Genomic DNA, 20,662 nt, shown 5'->3' with positions numbered 1-20,662 from the left:
ATAACTCACTTGAATTTATTGATTTTATAGTGATTTTATAAACTAATCACTTGAATTATTATATTATTAATTCAATCACTTGCACTATAATTTGATTTTAATTTAATAATTTACTTTGATATTTTAGCGGAACTGTATGTTGCTGGTTGACTAATTTACTTGAACATCCAAAAGATCACTTAAATTATTAATATATATTATTTGTGTCCTTTGGAAAGTTTACAGTTTTAAATTTGTTCTATAATTGAACTCTTGGGTGATCTGTGACTATTTAAATAAAATGCGACGTTGATATTAATATATATATATATATATATATATAATGAAATTGTTTCTTGGGCATCCATCCAGTAATTAAAAAAACAGTTTAATGAAAATGTTTTATTTTTAAGAACATACGTTTCGGGTCCTGATTTGACCCATCTTCAGTGCTATAATTAAATAATTCAGGGTTACAAATTAAAACAATATAAAAATACATAATTAACAACCAAAATAAGTAAAACAATGTATATGAAAAGTATATATGAAAAACCACCATAAAATAAACAAATGTAAGAAATTCACCATACAAATAAATTTGAAAAACACACAAAGACACAAAATTGCACGAAAAATAAATAAATGTGAAATAAAAATTATGAAACGTCTAGTTATGAAAAATTTAAAAAAATGTAAAATTAAAATAATGATATATTTCATTATAAAAAGCTTATTCCAAACGAAATGTTGTTAGTTTGGAAATTGTATTACGAGTGTGTACGAGAGTAAAATGTGTGCGTAAGTGTTTGCGGAAAAGTGGAAACTGTATCGTCATTGGTGAGAGAACGGGATAGAGAGAATGTTTAGTGGTTTCATATTACGAAGATTTTCTCAACAATCATGCGCAGTAGGAACATAGTAAAAATATATACATGTGTAAGACATCCATAATCAAATCCAAAAAATGTGAATAAAGAGAAAATTATTAGAAAAAGTATAGATATAACAGAAAAACGATAATAGTTTGGAACGATAAATAGTTACAATGAAAACATTAATATAACATATTATGTATATATAAACGCAAAACAATAAATGCATATATGTATACGCACACATACAAGTATATGTAAACACATGTACACATATAAATGTACAAAATATATGCAAGCACATATATACATCACATATACACATACATATACATGTGCATACCCACCTACGTCTACATATACATGTAAACATATATATCATGTACATATACACATACATACCCATACATACATATATATATATACATGTATATATACACATATATACATATACATATATATACACATACATACATATACATATACATATAACATACAAAAAAGAATGTTAGGATGTATGCGCTTATTGAAAAAATTATTTGAAGCATCGCGGTAAATATTGCAAAGAGAAGCCGAATCAAATCGTTTGATAATAGAAGGTAATATTTGTATGAAAATACTCTCAGCGAACTTTCTGCGTAAAGTGTTAGCTTCTCGATGAACAACTTTGGATTGGTGAAATTAAAAGAATGTTTAAATTTGGAGACATGCTCGGTGATCATGTTTTATTTTGTTTCCTGTTCAAACTATTAAGTTCGTGTTGGCGCATTCTTTTTGAGAGAAATTGTGAAGTTTCTCCAACATAACAGCTTGAACAATCATTACAATTGTGGCGATATCAAGCAGGCTGTTTTTGATTTGTAAAAAACAATCGGACATGTCATGTATATTTTTGATATCGAAATATTTTTATAGTTAATAAATTTATATATTTTTTATTGTTGGGAGTTTCTAATTTGATATATTATCATAATCATAACAACTCCCACATTGGTGACTCACGACGATGGAGATGAAGATAAAGGAGTTTTATTTTTCGAAGATTTAAGAAAAATTGATTTTGACGCAGCACCATAATCACTGGTCTTCAGTGACGTCCTATAAGGTATGTCCAGTCCAATCCATCATAGTTAACGCACTTACTATCTGGATCAGACCTCCGAGGTTACTCATTTGGTATACCCAGACCTCAGTGTTTATTGCTGACAGAAAAAATAATTTGGAGCCTGAACTTCTCATTGGAATGCAATTCAACCTCTCTTTCTCTGTTAACTCAACAAATCGTCTTATATGCTACCTCCCATTATCGGTGACAACGACGAATCAAAACAAAATTTGACATAATTTATTGGATTCCACAATTTTTGACTCTTATGTCAAAGAAACCAATGATCCTGATTTGGATAAAGAGCCAACTTCTTTCTCTGATCGGAACTCATCAGATACGAATGCAACGCTTGCAGAAATGGAAACTGTACCCATAAATTATGCATTCTAAACATTAAGTTATTCTGATATAACTAATACCCATTAGATCGAGAACATTATGCAGAATATGGAGTTGATGGCAGGTCAAATCACCACATACGGTGGATCTGCTGACGAAACATGGAAATTTATAATTGACCAGTATTACAACACTGGTCTGCTATAATCTGCTTTCCCACCACATTTTTATAACGTGTTTCCCTGTATTTTTTTTTTAAACTGTGAGATCAACACTGGGCAGGGAGTGTGTGGCGATATCAAGCAGGCTGTTTTTGATTTGTAAAAAACAATCGGACATGTCATGTATATTTTTGATATCGAAATATTTTTATAGTTAATAAATTTATATTTTTTTTTATTGTTGGGAGTTTCTAATTTGATATATTATCATAATCATAACAACTCCCACACAATCAATGACATATACGACGTTTGACGTGCGGGAAATAGGGGTAGGAGTTTTTAAATTAGTGTATAAGTCTGTGAGAGTGTGTCCAGTCGAACAAACTAGCTTCATACCAACGGATGAAAAAAGTTTTTTCCATGAGTGGAAAAGGCAGTCAATGTACGGTAATGAGATGAAGGAATTGAGAGCTAGTGAATTTTCAGGAACAGGGTTAAGGTTTTATGAAATGATACTATTTTGTTGTGATTGGGAGATGTACGGAATTTATTACGAAGAAAGGGTAATCTATTATTTATTACTGAGCGTAAAAGTTGTAGAGGATAGGAATTATTTTTGAAAGGTAGAATATATCAAATTAATATTTTTTTCCCAATGTGATGGATGAGAAAGAAGGATGGCATGATCTAGTAAGTTGATGATGGATGCAATCTTGGTAGATTTGCAGTCATAGGAATGGTAGTTTAAATAGCGTCCAGACCAAGTAGATTTTTGATACCAACATGTAGTGATGGAGTTGTTATTTGTAGAAAGGGTAATATCTAAAAAATTAATGGAGTTGTTGAGTCTCTACGGTAAAACAAAGGTGTGAGTCGAAATTATTAAAAGAATTTAGGAAATTGGTTATGTTATAAGTAGGAATGCAAGTTAAAATGTCGTCAACATAACGTTTGTAAAAAAGAGGTACATAAGAAAGTATTAAGAGTAGAGTTCTCTAGGAATTGCATACAAAGTTCAGCAAGTGGGGCACTCAAACTGGAACCCATTGGAGTGCCAAATTTTTGTTTAAAAAAGGAGTCGTTGAACGAAAAATAAGTATTGGAAATAACGAATTTAATACATTTTAGGAACCAAGAAAAATTGATATCTGTGTGTTTGCTGATATCAACCCATTTATGGTCTATGGCAGAGAGGATAAGGTCAGGTGAAATGTTAGTGAAGAGGGAAACATCTAAACTTATAAAGGAAAAATTAGATGGTACATTAAGGGAGTTAAGTTTGGGAATGAGTTCGAAAGAATTTTTGACAAAATGGGGAAAATTTTGAGTGATATTGGACAAAATTGAACTAATAAATTTGGATAATTTGCAAAGAGGGGAATTTAAGTCAGCAACTATTGGTCGAAGAGGAAAACCATCTTTGTGGATTTTGGGAAGACAATAAAGTTTTGGGGAAATGGGATTGTAAGTTTTTAATTGTAGAGAGAGAGGTTTGGAAATTTGTTTGTTTTCTATGAGTGAATCAATAAATTTCAAAGTATTCCGATTATAAGGTCGGTGGGATCTGAATTTATAGGCTCGGAGGCTGATAGCTAGGAGGGACATGGATTTGGAAATATAGTCAACTTTGTTCATGATAACCGTGATGTTACCCTTATCTGCCCTGGTAACAACAATTTCTGGGTGTTGTTTGATAAAGGATTTGCAAAAGTGGATATCTTTGAGAAGTTCTTTATGTTGATGAAAGTTAGAAATGTCAAATTTGAAAAATGAATTAAGTTGGTTGCAAAAAATAGATTTAATGCGGTTTTTTTCATTGATATCTTTTAAATTGCGTAAACTATATTCTAAAGAGCTAAGTGTTTTGACAAAATTAAACGATTTTTTCTGTTGTGGAATGGAAAATTTAGGACCTAATGCTAAAATGTTCAAAACATTGGATGGGATGTCTAAATCTGAAATGTTTTTAACCCATTTATTGATGATATCAGGGTTTATATTTAATTTGGATTCGTTAGACTTTTTCGAATAAAGAGTATTGAATTTTTTTATGAAGGATTTTTTTGACCTATTAAAAGAATTATTGAATCTAGAGTTTTCGAAATCTAAAAAATTGTTAATGTCAATGTGATTATTAATAGTGGAAAATAAGAATTGGATTTTATAATTTAGAGATTTATTTATGTTATCAATAGAGGTAATGCAATGTTTGATTTCTAGATTCAGCAACATAAAGGAAGAAAGCTTTTTATTTTTAAAATAATTGGAATTTAGATGATCAAAGTTTGTTAATTTGAAATCAAAGGATTTTGGTAGGAGTCTTTCTTTGCGACAACGAAGTAAAAAAGTTCTTTTGTTGGTGACGATAGCCAGTTTTGAGAAAAGATTTGAAATAGTTTTAAATAAAATGAGTTTGGTAGGTCCATAGCAATGGAAAATGTACTCGAAAAAAGATGGAAAAAAGTAAGGAATGCATTGTGTAAAACTATTATGAAAATAATTGTTGTAACGGTAAAATGACGAACTATTGAAATTATTATAATTTTGTGTGAAAGTTGGATATTGATAAGAGGAACGATTATTATGTCTTACCTTATTTGTATGGAGAGCACTATTTACATATACAGTAGTGAAATTATAATTATTTTGAAAATTCATGTTGTTAAAATTAAAAAACACTTGTAAAAGTTCTTGAATATGAGCAAAATCTTGGATTTGTAACTTCAGTGTAGTATTGGTTCTGAGTGTCCTAACAAGGAAGTCTTGATATGTAGGTTTGCAACAATTCTTGAGGAAATATGTTGAGTATTAAAACTTGTAGAATATTTGAAAATCAGTGTCTTGAGAATGAACAAAAAATCTTGAATATTTTATGTCGAAATTGTCCAATTTTTCAGCCCTTGGATTATATAAAGCGAGAGGTTTTTCTTCAGATGGTGAAATAATATAATGAAATTGTTTCTTGGGCATCCATCCTGTAATTAAAAAACAGTTTTAATGAAAAATGTTTTTATTTTAAGAACATACGTTTCGGGTCCTGATTTGACACATCTTCAGTGCTATAATTAAATAATTCAGGGTTACAAATTAAAACAATATAAAAAATACATAATTAACAACCAAAAATAAGTAAAACAATGTATATGAAAAGTATATATGAAAAACAACCATAAAATAAACAAATGTAAAGAAACTCACCATACAAATAAATTTTGAAAAACAACACAAAGACACAAAATTGCACGAAAAAATAAATAAATGTGAAATAAAAAATTGATGAAACGTCTAGTTATGAAAAATTTAAAAAAATGTAAAATTAAAATAAATGATATATTTTATTATAAAAAAGCTTATTCCAAACGAACATGTTAGTTTGGAAATTGTATTACGAGTGTGTACGAGAGTAAAATGTGTGCGTATTTGTATTTTCTTGTTCGACATGTTCGTTCGTGTTCGTTCGACATGTCGAACAAGAAAATACAAAGAAGAACGAACAGGAACACGAACGAACGCGAAAAATTCCAAACGAACTTGAACAAACGCTTAAAAGCAGTGAGCGCTTGAATTTTCGTTGTTCGTAGATGTTCCGTGAAACGTCAGTTTTATTATTGATATGGATGTAAGCTTTAATCATACGGCATTTTCACTGGTTTTTGTGTGATTTTTGTTCGTGTATATTTTGTAAATATACTGTAAATAAATTATTCAATTAATTTCACTCAGTTTTTGTATTTAATATTTATATTTTGAGTCGTTTTCTTTCCTCAGCATTCATATTCGGAGCAAGCTGAACATTCCAGGCTTGAGCTAACTATACTCAATTTTCATACTCTCATCCTCAACATATATGTTGAATGTCTATGTATGATAACAAGTTTAATATTTACTTGTAAAGACTGCAATCATACTCTTCTTTTATCTATGACTGCAATTTCTTCTTTACTGCAGCTTCTGACATCCCAAACGTTTTGCCTACACTTTCCCAAGCATCGTTTTTTTTCTAATAATTTTATAAAAAGGGTCTTTAGTCTCCCATATTATAGGAAACTTTTCTATTTCATTTATGAATGATAAAATTACGTCATTTGACCATTCCATAATTTATTCAAAATTTTCAAACTGTACACAATAATTAAAAGTAAATATTATTAAAATTTTCAAACATTAAAATTATTAACATTATTATTGAATTATTAAAAAATTATTATTAAATTATTAAAATTATTAAAACAAAAATGTTCGTTTGCGTTCGTTGAGACGTCCACACTGCACATACGAGTTCAAACATGAACGAACAATTCCCTTTGATGTACCGACAAGTTGCGGAACATTGCTCGCCATGTTTGTTTATGTTCGTTCGTGATTGTCGTGGCGTCCACACTATGCTGTTGCCGTTCGTTCTGGTACGTTCTTTTATGTTCGTTCGTGTTCGTTCGTTAGGTGTGGACGCACCTAAGTGTTTGCGGAAAATAGTGGAAACTGTATCGTCATTGGTGAGAGAACGGGATAGAGAGAATTTTAGAGGTTTCATATTACGAAGATTTTCTCAACGATCATGCGCAGTAGGAACATAGTAAAAATATATACATGTGTAGGACATCCATAATCAAATCCAAAAAATGTGAATAAAGAGAAAATTATTAAGAAAAAGTATAGATATTAACAGAAAAACGATAATAGTTATGGAACGATAATAGTTACAATAAAAAATTAATATAACATATATATGTATATATAAACGCAAAACAATAAATGCATATATGTATACACATACACATACAAGTATATGTTAACACATGTAACACATATAAATGTACAAAATATATGCAAACACATATATACATACACATATACACATACATATACATGTGCATACTCACCTACATCTACAAACATATACATGTAAACATATATATACATGTACATATACACATACATACACATACATACATACATACATATATATATATATATACATGTATATATACACATACATACATATACATATAACCAGTGGCGTTGTGCTAATATTTTTTTTACCGGAACGCTAAAATTAAAAAACCGGTTCAAAAACCGGTTTCATGTTTGTACCGGTTCCGTTCGAAAAGATAAAAAACAAAAATCATTTCATAACCCATTTTTTGCATATAAATGTATGTTTATCACATATAATAGGAACATTTAATGTATTAGTTAAATGCAATTAGTTAAATTATAAATTACAAAATATAAAATTCACTTATAAAATCATTTTCTGTGTGTAGCGAATTTTTTTTTTTAATTTCTTTTGCCGGAACGCGTTCCGGCCCAAAAATAATTTGCCGGAACGACGTTCCGGTGCGTTCCGGCTCGACAACACCACTGCATATAACATACAAAAAAGAAATGTTAGGATGTATTGCGCATATTGAAAAAATTATTTGAAGCATCGCGGTAAATATTGCAAAGAGAAGCCGAATCAAATCGTTTGTTAATAGAAGGTAATATTTGTATGAAAATACTCTCAGCGAACTTTCTGCGTAAAGTGTTAGCTTCTCGATGAACAACTTTTGGATTGGTGAAATTAAAAGAATGTTTAAATTTGGAGACATGCTCGGTGATCATGGTTTTATTTTGTTTCCTGTTCAAACTATTAAGTTCGTGTTGGCGCATTCATTTTGAGAGAAATTGTGAAGTTTCTCCAACATAACAGCTTGAACAATCATTACAATCAATGACATATACGACGTTTGACGTGCGGGAAATCAGGACCCGAAACGTATGTTCTTAAAATAAAAGTATTTTTCATTAAAACTGTTTTTTAATTACTGGATGGATGCCCAAGAAACAATTTCATTATATTATTTCACCATCTGAAGAAAAACCTCTCGCTTTATATATATATATATATATATATATATACATATATATATATATATATATATATTATAATAATAAAATGTAGTGAATATAAGGGCGTCAGATCGTTGGTGTTTCTATGCTGAGCTCTGAACTTATACTGAATACAAAAATAGTAAAAATTAACATCAATAATATTAGCCCCGCCCGTAAGAGGCGGGTTACATTAATTTGTACATCTACGGGGGGATGATTTCTTGGACTTAATAGATGATTCCTTGAAATGATCTGATGGCATTGACAGATTCATAAATAAAATTACCGACGCCGATATAGACAGTCCAGACATATAACTAATATCAAAATAAAAAATATCTTATATTACAAATGCATTTAGCACTTAAACTGTGAATGACATTAGACCACCTGCATCATAGTCCGGCGACACTCTACAAAAAATAGTTCATGTGTAAAATGAGATGCAGACAGTCGCCTGCATCGCCAGGCGACAGGCTATCGTACCAGAATACAAGACCGCACGATACCCTTACAAAAATAGTTCAGATTACCACTATTGGGAATCCTTAACACCGTTTTTGGCTTCAATGTCTTTATGAGTTATTTTACATTTTTTTAAACAAATTACATATATCTATTTATCATATTTCATCATATGAAGATTTCTTTAAACAAAACTAACTTTTGTCGAGCAATATCAACAGCTTTTTCATTATTTCCAGGAAGGAAATATTGTCTGTATTTAAAATATCTCAATATTTCCTAAAGCATACTTTTGGAGCCTTGGTTTAACTCATCTTCAGTACCATCTTTGGAGGATTCAGTCTGAAAAAAATATTGAATATTTTGTATATATTTCAATACACTTGTCGTCATAAATAGTATTACGGTTAAGTGAAAATACCAAAATTTAAATTTATCGATATCGATACTTTTAGTAATTACACATCATTAATTGACTGGAACTGATTATTGGTTATGAACAATTGATATTTAGATTCTAAAGCTACGTTTGATCTTGCACAAATAAAATACTTACACCAGTATCAACGTAAATCGCAATTTTACAATTTAACAATTCCATGAAGTTATTTTCTATCTCAGCAGGTTTATTAGTATTAGTAATATTCACTTCACTTGACTTTGAGTTTTTATTTTTAAGTTGCAAAAACGCATGGTGATGCTTATTTTTAAGATGTGTAGATAAATTCGTCGTATTGCCACTGGTTTTATATATTTTCCCACACACATTACATGAAACGTTTTGTCTATTTTTTTGAAAAAGTTCAATACAACACTAGACATGACTGGAATGCTCGAATTATTTTGTTCACATACGTGAATTAATTATTGATTTAATTAGTTAGATTGTTTGAGAACTATAATCAACTCAAATGCAGGCAGAAATACGCTCGCGTTGAGGTTATAATACGGATAACAGACGGATAGTTGATTGAAGCACGGATACTGACACTGAAATGACATTGACAGACAGAGTTGCCAACTTAAGAACCAAATTAAAACGCAGTAAATCGAGTCGACCAAAGACAAAAAAAAATCTAATTTGTTAAAAAATGTTAGTATAAAAAAGTATTCTTTTTTAGGATTTTTTACTTATAAAATTAAAAAATATCGATTTTTATACCTTTTCAATACTTGTAGTTTTATATCGATACCTCGATACATCGAAACATTAAATATCGCTAAAAAATATCGATACATGAAAAAAATAATATCGATATATCGATGTATCGATATTTTTTCGACGAGTCTAGCATATGTGATAAAACGTAAATAGTAAGCAAACCTAACCTATGTAAAAATAAGACCTATCTTAGATAAAAATAAGTGAATACTAATCCGATATAAAATAAAGAAATTACCAATAAGCTAATGTAGTACCTAACACTAGAACTATATGTAAAAAAATGTAAGTGGAAAGTGCAACCTAACCTATTCAAAAGTAATGTTTAGTGTATCTTAGAGTTTAAAAAATACGCTCTAACCTATGCTACCTATATCTAAATAATAGAAATAATAGAACTGATAAACACCCTTCACAGAAAAATAAAATAAAACTGGCCTAACCTGAAACTATCGAACTGCTCACTCACAGAAAAAATAAAATGCGTACCAGAGTAAGAAAACGCTGTAACTTATGCTACCTATACCGAAAAAAAAATAACAAAAGATAAACAATATAATTGATAAACACCTCTAACTATCACACTACTTACGGAAAAAATAAAATTCGTACCGGTCGAGAAGGCTGAAGCTTAACAATGATTACAACATGACAAGTCTTATATTCCCATGCGCATGGTCGACAGAATATTTACACACCCAACTTCACGGTGTTTTTACACACCAATACATGCACAACCGTACAAAGAGCTTCTGCCAAAAAGACTGTAACTTGATACTCTTACACAGCACAAGTGCGAGTCATAGGCTACCGCTAAAATATTTTTTACAAACGGGAATATCAAGTCTCTTTTCGAAAGTAATATGTAATCTTCGTTCTTTAGTTTCATTCGTAGGGTGCCTTCTTTTTATTTCGTTAACTTTGATACAACCTCTTAAGAAAATATTTTGGTCAAGTTGACTATGTAAACTATAAAATGCTTTCATGGCAGCCTCTCTCTCATCCGAAATAATTTTTTGATTGCAATTTTGACGGCATCTGCATGGTATATCGACAAATGTTTTTGCAGGTAAATTTTCCTCCCTATTCCTGTATGCCAAACCTTTTATCCTGTTATGCTTTTGTAAATTTCGTATCCATTTAACAGGATTGCGACTTCTTTTCCTCCCAATCAATGTGTTTGTTGGGTTTGTACTGTTGCAATCCGATGAATCCGAGGAAAACGATAAACGTCTTGGACCAGACTTTCTGTTGATAAATCGTATTGAAGAATCATCACTGCTTTCCTCACTCACATTATTAGTCTCACTCATCTTGATTATAACGGTATAATATTTATTTCTTTAAAAACAATCTGGGAGTAATGTTGAAAAGACTAAGAAGTACAGAATAACATTCAGCGTGCGAGATCACTGCTATACTAACTACCGTTTGCATTGCGCTTATTTTTATCTGTTTACCGATGCGATTTTGTTACGAATATTATTGAGAGGGAGAGAGCATCTTCCGCTGTTTAAAAACAAATAAGCGTCGATGCACGGCCAGAACAGATACAGCGTTACTGAAACGATTTACATTAGAGTATCGAGTTAATCGAAATGGCTTCTGAAATAAGTTACTTATTATTCAATGGCCAAAAAAAAATTGCCATTTAACGGTGCTAATCTTCATTATTCCGGAAAGTTATTATAAATACAAAAAGTTATGACTATACTAAGTGCTTTGACATAAAATTTAAGATTTTTCAAAAAGTGGAGTTAGTCGATGTGTGCACTGAACGGCTCAATTCCCACAAGTAGGTGATTCTTAAATTTATTATTATATATTATGTATGTTTATTCTTAAATTTATTATGTGTTTTTATTACAATACTTACGAGAATTAAACATCAATCCTTTTGGCAGGGGGTCTAACTGTGTTACGCAGTAATAGTGAAACTTGAAAACCTAAAATAAATTTTTAGATAAGTTAGTGTCAATTAAAAACTGAATTTACTTAATATTTTCACTTACTTCTGGTCCGTCCATAAATCGCTGGTGTATTATTGGCAACACACGGTAACTCAGGTAGTGGTGGTAAAACGCTAGGCTCTTCTAATTCCTCCATTCCTCTGGATCTTCTGGAATTCTTTATCCGATGTGATGTCAAGATGGTTCTCAGCCTCCTTTACCTTTTCTATTGCTTGAAATGCATTTACAAACACTACATTACAAATATTCTTGATACATTTATTATCAATTATTCCACTCTACGCCCAGTCGATGCCACTTTACAAACTATCAGCGACCGGACTATAAGGTTCTCTCATCTTCTTCACTGATTGATACTAGAAAACCAATAGGGTATAAACAAGTTCTTTCAGTGCTGTTGTACCAATTGCTGGCAATAACAATAACTCAACAATCATGTAGGGTTTCTGAATCATCTAAAGCAAAAGCAAACATAATAACCTATAAAACCGTGAGTATTTACTGAGTTTACCTCAGTAATTTCTTGTCTATTGGTTAATATTTAGCCAGTTTGTCATGTCGCAAATGAGTCTTCCAATAATCGACAAGAACGATATCTTCATCATACAATGTGGATATCATTCGGGAGGGACATGCAAATTGAATTTTTCTACTATCGAATAACTTTTTTGCAAATGCGGTATATTATTTTTTGTGACCTACAAATGAAGTCTTACATAGGGGATTAAGAACTAAAATAAAATGAAAAATGTACGAAAAACATAACCTGATAAATAATAACTGTCTAGTAAATTATATATAATTTAAATAATATTGTATTTTGTGTTTTCATTTGGTAGAGTTTTGCATGGCAATCCATCACATAAAAGCATAACCGATGTTCTAGTAAATTGAGAAAATTATTTGCGTTTTTTTTATTAATTTATAAATATACTTATATGTGCCACTATTTAGTTTTACTCTTACGGATACTTTCGGATATTAAATAAATTAATTGTATGCGCTACTATTTGAACATACATAATTTTATTTGTTCATGAGTTTCTTCTTGAGCAAATATAAATCTTAAAGATCTGCGCATTGTTAAATCATTTAAAGTACAAAAAAGGATTCAAGTCAAGTATTATATTGTTGCTGTAAAGTGTCGGTAGTTTTCTTAAATTATGATATTTTTTATATTAAATGTGTGTCGTCTTTGAATATGTAGAATTTGTTAAATGTATAGGATTTGGACAGAAATTTTAATTGTTGAATGTAACAAAACAAATTGGTAGATATTAATAAAAGGAGATAAATGATAGATTATGGTAGTATAGTGTTTATAAATGGAATAATATAATATATATATATATATATATATATATATATAATACTCTTTTTGTTTTTGACCAGTATTTCTAATTGGAAAACAACAAGCACTCAAATTACAGATCAACAATACATACAAATTAATGTACAAATTTAAGTGTTTTGATATGGGAAATTGAAAGTAAAATTCTATGAATCAATTTTATAATTATATAATTGCAATTATTATATACGATACCATGATAGTTCATATTATTGCTTTGTTGATTCAAAGTAAAGCAAAGTACTTTGTTTCCTTATTATGCCTTCAAATTTTTTTATTTACCACTATATTTTACATGCACATATCTTACGCGGCATTAGAATTATTTTTGAGCATACAAGATGCGGCATATTTTGTAGTAGGTGAAGTTCCTATTTTTATATTATTTATATTAGAAACGAAAATATTTGATCCATATTTTTTAGTTCTATATACATTGCCTTTTTGTTTGTAATGTTCTTATATTAGAATCATTTTCTATTTAATTTTGCTTTTTATGTTGTTGTTTGTGCCATGGAAACTACTGGAATATTTTATTTTTATTACTTAATCGATTTAAAAATACCACTCTACCAACAAGTGCGCTACTTTTCATCCTTCATCTTTCATATGCTATTTCATAAATTTTCATTGACAACTTACATATATCAAGTTAAGTAACAAAAAAGTGTTAGGTTTTCAATAAAAAGAACTAGAGATATGTTTAACAGTTAACTCATATTAATGACAAAATACAGATCTTTTATACATATATACAGTAAAAGTTATTAATACATAATGAATACAATAACAATAAATTTATTAAAGAAATATATATACTCCCTCCTCAGTTCCTAATTTGTAAAAATTTGTGTTGTCATCTTTTGATAAAACAACGCATATTAAGTTATTCGGATCTGTTTTGCCACGGTCAACGTCAGGAATTGATACCGAACGTTGTCACCAATCACAGCTGGAGGAAACTTATCTTTGGAAAAATTGCACATTTTTATAGCCTGACTTTCTAAATTGTGTTTAGTTTTTATTTTCGAGCATCACCGATTAATTTTTTGTTGTCGCTTAATATGCAATCTAACTCCAAAATTTCATTATTCTTATATTTAAATTCATGACAAGAGAAACCATCTTCAGTTGCTATATCTGAAATATCACTGACTTTGCTATGTAAAAAACTCGCTATGTGCACTTTTTGTATCAGTGTTTTCAATTCCTCTTCTGTTTCGACCTGTTGAATGGATTCTTTAGGCAAACCCAATTTCATCTTTGATCCAAACATAGCTTGCTAGGGAGATTGCTTAATGCCTTCATCATATGCTCTATTTTTCATAATTTGAACATACTTCAAACCATCCCGCCATTTGGTGATAAGCCAGGTCGTAAGCATATTTTACACGTCTTGATTTGCACGTTCTATCGAACCCTTTGGAAATGTCGAGGTATTTTGTGTATTATCTTCATTTCATCCCACATAAATTGCCAATTCTTCTATAATTCTATTGACGAATTCCCTACCATTGTCACATTGGAGAATGGATGGGGCTCCCAGAAGGGTGAAAATGTCCATTAGTTGGTTTGCTACTTTTAAGGCAGTTTTTGATTTTAGTGGGCCTAATACTACAAACTTGGTTAAATGATCCTGATAATTCAAAATGAATTCAAATCAATTCAAATTCATTATCTGGCTGTGCCTGTAAATCTATTAAATCTACTTGACATCTAGAATTCATATCGTTCATCACAATCGGTTTGATCACAATTCCTTTTTTGATGCCCCGTGCCTTTTTTGTCACGCTTCATATTAAGATAAATACAACATAATGGTATTGTAATTTAGTAGTAATGTTGTTTGTATTTGTTATTGATATCTTTCAATAATCTGTTTAGGCCACCAAAAACAATTATGAATAAAAACATGTGTACATACATACATACATATGCACACACACACAGGTTATATATATATATATATTGTTACGAATTCCTTTTATTTATTTATTTATTATCCTTTTGTTATAAATCATTTTATTGTTAGTTAGTTAAATTAGCGTTACCTTTTATCGCGTACTGCTGAAAGCTATTCGATGTATTTCGATGAAAACTATCGTTTTTTTTCTTTTGTTTGACGATCGGTCAAGCCGTTTCTTAGTAATTAAAAGAAGTGATAATTTTTTTATTCATGTTTTAGCCAGAAATTCTGAATCGATTTTAAAAATTCAAGAACTATTCGAAATATATTATTTGGGAATCGTGCTGATTTGTCTTGGACAAAGATCGGCCGAGCCGTTTCCTTGTAATTAACTGTCGAAATCTGTATAAATATAAATATATAAATTATATCTACAGCTGCATCTTCCTTTACCTTCACATCAAACTGAACCAGCATCAAAAACTACAGCTACTACTAAAAAATTACTCTGCAATAACATCTGCATCAAAATCTACATCTGCATCTGCATACTGCAAAATCACCATGACTTCAACTAAAAACGCAAAACACAACTTTAACAACATTTGAAACTAAGTTTATGTCTAATCTGTTACTACCCCAGAAGTTACATCCATATAAAAAATTATTGCTATATTTACATCCTACAAATCAGTTACGTCTATATCTAAAATCACTCCAGAATCAAAAACTACAGCTACATAAAATATTACCCTGCATTAATAACATCTACACCTGCAACTCTAGACAATATAATGCCTGCAACGATCCCATGTATTCCTACTATATTGTAGTTTTTGCAGATAAGTGTCATAAGTGTCATGTAGATGCATTATATCATAAAATGTAAGTCTACATCTGTCTTCATTAATTATTATTACAAATGAAGATACTGAAGAATGACTGGAGACAGCTGCAACAAACTATTTATGTAAATACAAGCAGTAAATTACCTGCAACAGTTTTACACAAAGTATTATATTACGTAATAGCTGATGGTGATTTTCTGTTTCAAAAAGTTATTACTTTTCAAGACTGCCAGTATGGTCAAGACTGCTGCATAAAATTATCAACAAATTATAGAAATATTTACAATAAACAAGGTTTTAAATTTTAAATTATATAAATAAATAAATAGTTTGATACTATTTAACAATATGGTTAATTATATTGCTCTTCGAATGATATTTGTACAACATAAAGATATAAATGATTACATTATATTGAAAATAAATAGCAAGCATACCTTCTGATTAGTGATGTGCCAAGTCGAATCAAGTGATTCGAATCATTCGAATCAAGCCTTTAACGACTTGATTCGAATCAGATTTTACTTGATTCGAATCAACTCGCATCAAGCCGCGAAATATTTACTGTGATAAAATATGTAATAACACAAATTTTTCATAAATATAAAATTTTTCATAAATATAAATATAAAAAAATGTTTTAATTTAATTCCATATTATAATAATATAAAAAATAAATATCATAAATAATAAATAAATAATGAATTAAATCATGCGAGCCACCCGACTTTAATATGCTTAAATGTATCAGCCACCTCCAATTGTCTTTGTGTGACTTTAACCGCATTCATCGACTAACTATATCATCCGACTTCATATGACTCAAACCGAATCAAGCGGCGATATGAGTTATTCCGACTTCATGACTCAAACCGAATCAAGCGGCGATATGAGTTGTTCCGACTTCATATGAGCCAACTCGAATCAAGCGGCGTTATGAGTTGTTCCGACTTCATGAGCCAAACCGAATCAAGCGGCGTTACGAGTTATTCCGACTTCAATTCTGATTCGAATCATCCCGACTTCAAGCCGTTCGAGCGATATGAGTTCAAGCGATATGAGTTAACCGTATGGGCGATACAATGCGTCGTCGTTCTTGCGTGTTTATTTATTTTACGGAGCGCTGAGAGCGATTTTATTCGTGAAATATCAATACCCAATTTTGATAATAATTAAGTGTTTTAGATTTTAAATGTTATCAGAATAAACCACTCGAAATTATGAAACGAGTTTCGGGAATCTTTCAATATAATTCTCTTTTGAAACAATTACTAAACACCAGAAAGTCAGTAAATATGTTAACTTCTGATTATGTAAGTAATGGCAAATTCACATTAATGAAATTAACTTTCAGCTCTCAGTTTAGATGCGATCCTTTACTGACTACATAGTAAAATAAACAATCGACCCATGATTCCAAATATTATTTTATATGCTTTAGTGATGCACAATTGTTTGGTAATCTATTATTGTAAATTAATTTGAAGATATGTTTTAGCCGTCCTCAAAATTACATCATTTTTAATAATTTTCAGAATATACTTTTTGATAGTGATTTATGTTTACAATTTCTACTTTGTCGGTTATATTGGTTAAACTGACAATTTTGAATATAAATTTGGATCACTTTTACTAAATTAATACATCCATGATTTTTTTTTGTCCATATATATACTTGATTCGAGTTGATTCGAATCATGATTCGAATCAGGTTTTTTTCTGATTCGAATCATTCGAATCGGGAATTTTTCGAGTCGGCACATCACTACTTCTGATACATCATAATTTTTTGAATCCGTGCCCACTATGAGTTCACCATCATTTGCTGCCAATGGGTCCAAGTAATCTGTTACTTGAACGCCTGAAGGAAACAAACATATCTCAGTTAATTTTATCGTTAATACTTTTAATTGTTATATCAGTAAATAACAGTTTTATCTACTAGTGTGGACTAAGTGCATCTCGCCTCTGAGCGCAAGTCTATAGTAGAGAGAAGCAGAATTAAATCGAAGCTATTGGTTTTGGACAAGTCCATCAAATTGAATTGTCTTGGCTTGTTCATATCAAGTAATTAACTGTCGTTTCTTCATAATTAACTGTCGAAATCTGTATAAATATTGTTAAGGCGCGAAGCTTAAAAAATTACTTCGACGTCTAACTGGGTGTTTTCGATTTACTTATCCTAACCACTACACTTTTAAATTTGTTCTATAATTGAACTCTTGGTGAGATCTGTGATTATTTTAATAAAATGCGACGTTTGATATTAATATTATATTATAAGAAAATATGGTGAATATAATGGCATCAGATAGAGTTGATGTTTCTATACTGAGCTCTAAACTTATACCAAATAAAAATTATTAAAAATTGAAATTAACAATATTAGCCCCGCCCGTAAGAGGCGGGTTACATTAATTTATAAATCTGAGGGGGATGATTTCTTATGCTTATTTCAAATCATTTTGCAGACACATAAAAAACTATCGGCGCGGATGTAGACGGTCCAGACACATAAATTAAGCTCAAAAATTAAAATATCTTATATCACTAATGCATTTTGCACGTGATGTGTGAAATGAAATGCAGACGACCGCCTGCATCGCCTGGCGACTGTCCATCGTATCGGAATACGATACGACACGACACCCTTACAAAAAATAATTCAGACCACCACCATTGGGAATACTTAACATGGCGGCGACCTTGAAATAATCTTAATATTATTTCGAAATATTTAAATTTACATCAAAATCTTAATCGAGTTAGTCTAATACATCATATAACTAAGTTAACAAGATAATTAATAATTCATATAAACAATAGAATTTAAGATTTATTTCAATGTAATTAAACTCCAAACATTTTTGTTTTTGTTTGATATTCATGTCACTAAGTTCCACACAAAATCTAAGTCTTGCTTTTAATTTAAATACTGTGCTTGACTAGCGAAAAGAACCAGTAAAGATTAATATCATTATTAAATAATTACACTATTCCACGTTATTATTTATGATATAAATTGTTAAAATTGACTGTCAATTGGTAATACACCGTCACAACACGAATTCTCCCATCCTCACCTGGATGTACTTCGACAATGCTGCCTACACGCCAATTTAGCGGAGGAAAATTATCTGTGCGAAGTAGAAGCATAGATCCCACCTTTAATGATTGAACTGCACAACCCGTGCATTTTTTCCGATCCTGCAGCTAGCTCCTAAACATACTGTTTATAGCTCCTAACATACCAGCGTTTCCAAAATGTTGCGTCAAACGCTGAAGATCCAGATAGCGCTCTTGTCTATTTTCCGGAATGTCAAGCACGTTTGGGTCAGGAATGGATGTAAAAGATTTTCCAATTGAAAAATGTCCAAGGGTTAATGGATTCAAATCGTTAGGATAGGAACTCAGTGGAGATATGTGTGTGAATTTTAAAATCGCTTTGATCTTTATCAAATTTGCATAAAATTGTTTACAAGTTAAACATGCATTACTTAAAAACACGCTTTAAATGCGCCTTACAATTATTAATACCCGCTTTCCAATTACCACCAGAATGGAGTGATTTGCAGGGATAAAATGCCGGTTGAATTCGTCATCATGTAGTGGTTTCATAATTTTGTTAATATTATTTTTATCGCGTAATAATCGATATAAGTCTGTAATTTCCGAAAGGTTGCCAACATCAACGTAAGTTCGCCAGTAGTTTTTAACCACGACGGATCGAACCACCACAACTTTTTATTAATTGAATCTCCCGGTAACAAAATTAAATTGGTAGTATTAGTCCATGCCAATACTAGTTTGAAATTGCTCCAAAGCATTTCGCGATTAATCGAAGTTTCAAAATTATTTTTAACTTCATTAATAAAATTGTATAATAGAAATGTAATTCGCGCATTGTAATAGTTGTGGTAATGTTTTTTTTTTTTTTTTTTTTTTATTAACTCTTTTATTTACAACTGTTCAGTATAGGACATTCAGTAAATTTAATGGATTTACAATAGTCCGCCGAAAAGGTACATTGTATACTACTTTGACTTGTTGGAAAAAACAACTCAGTAGTTGTTTTTTCGATATAAAATTTACGATATTTACTTATTAAATAATTTCTTATAAATAATGATTAAGTTATTTCCATTTTTTTTCTCAGGAAAGTTGATTGCTTAAATCCAGTGGCGCTTTTCTTTTCAACCTTCTACGATAGTTCTCTGTTATCACTGAGTTTGCTAATGTATTTGGGTGATTGATTAGCTTGTTTCTATACTTCTGTGCTGTTTTTGTTATTACTTCATTTATGGTAGGTGTATTCGTGTCAGCATGAATCAACCAGTTGGGAACATATTTTGGAGCTCCTAAGGCAATTTTCAAAAATTTGTTTTGAAATTTCTGTATAATTTCTATATTGGTCTTATGAGCACTGCCCCACAATTGTATACCATAACACCAAATTGGTTTGAATAAAGTTTTATATAAAAGTAGCTTATTGTATGCGCTTAGCTTGGATTTAGTTTCTAGTAACCAGTAAAGCTTTTTGGTTTTTATCTCAAGCTGTTGTCTCTTTTTTTTTATATGAGTTCGCTAATTAAGTTTTCTATCGAGGTATATACCGAGATAT

The sequence above is a fragment of the Ctenocephalides felis genome, unplaced genomic scaffold (assembly GCF_003426905.1).
Source record: "Ctenocephalides felis isolate EL2017-DRISC unplaced genomic scaffold, ASM342690v1 CF-g0.4_SCAFFOLD_00845, whole genome shotgun sequence".
NCBI lineage: Eukaryota > Metazoa > Arthropoda > Insecta > Siphonaptera > Pulicidae > Ctenocephalides > Ctenocephalides felis.
Note: the sequence above shows the minus strand (reverse complement) of the source record.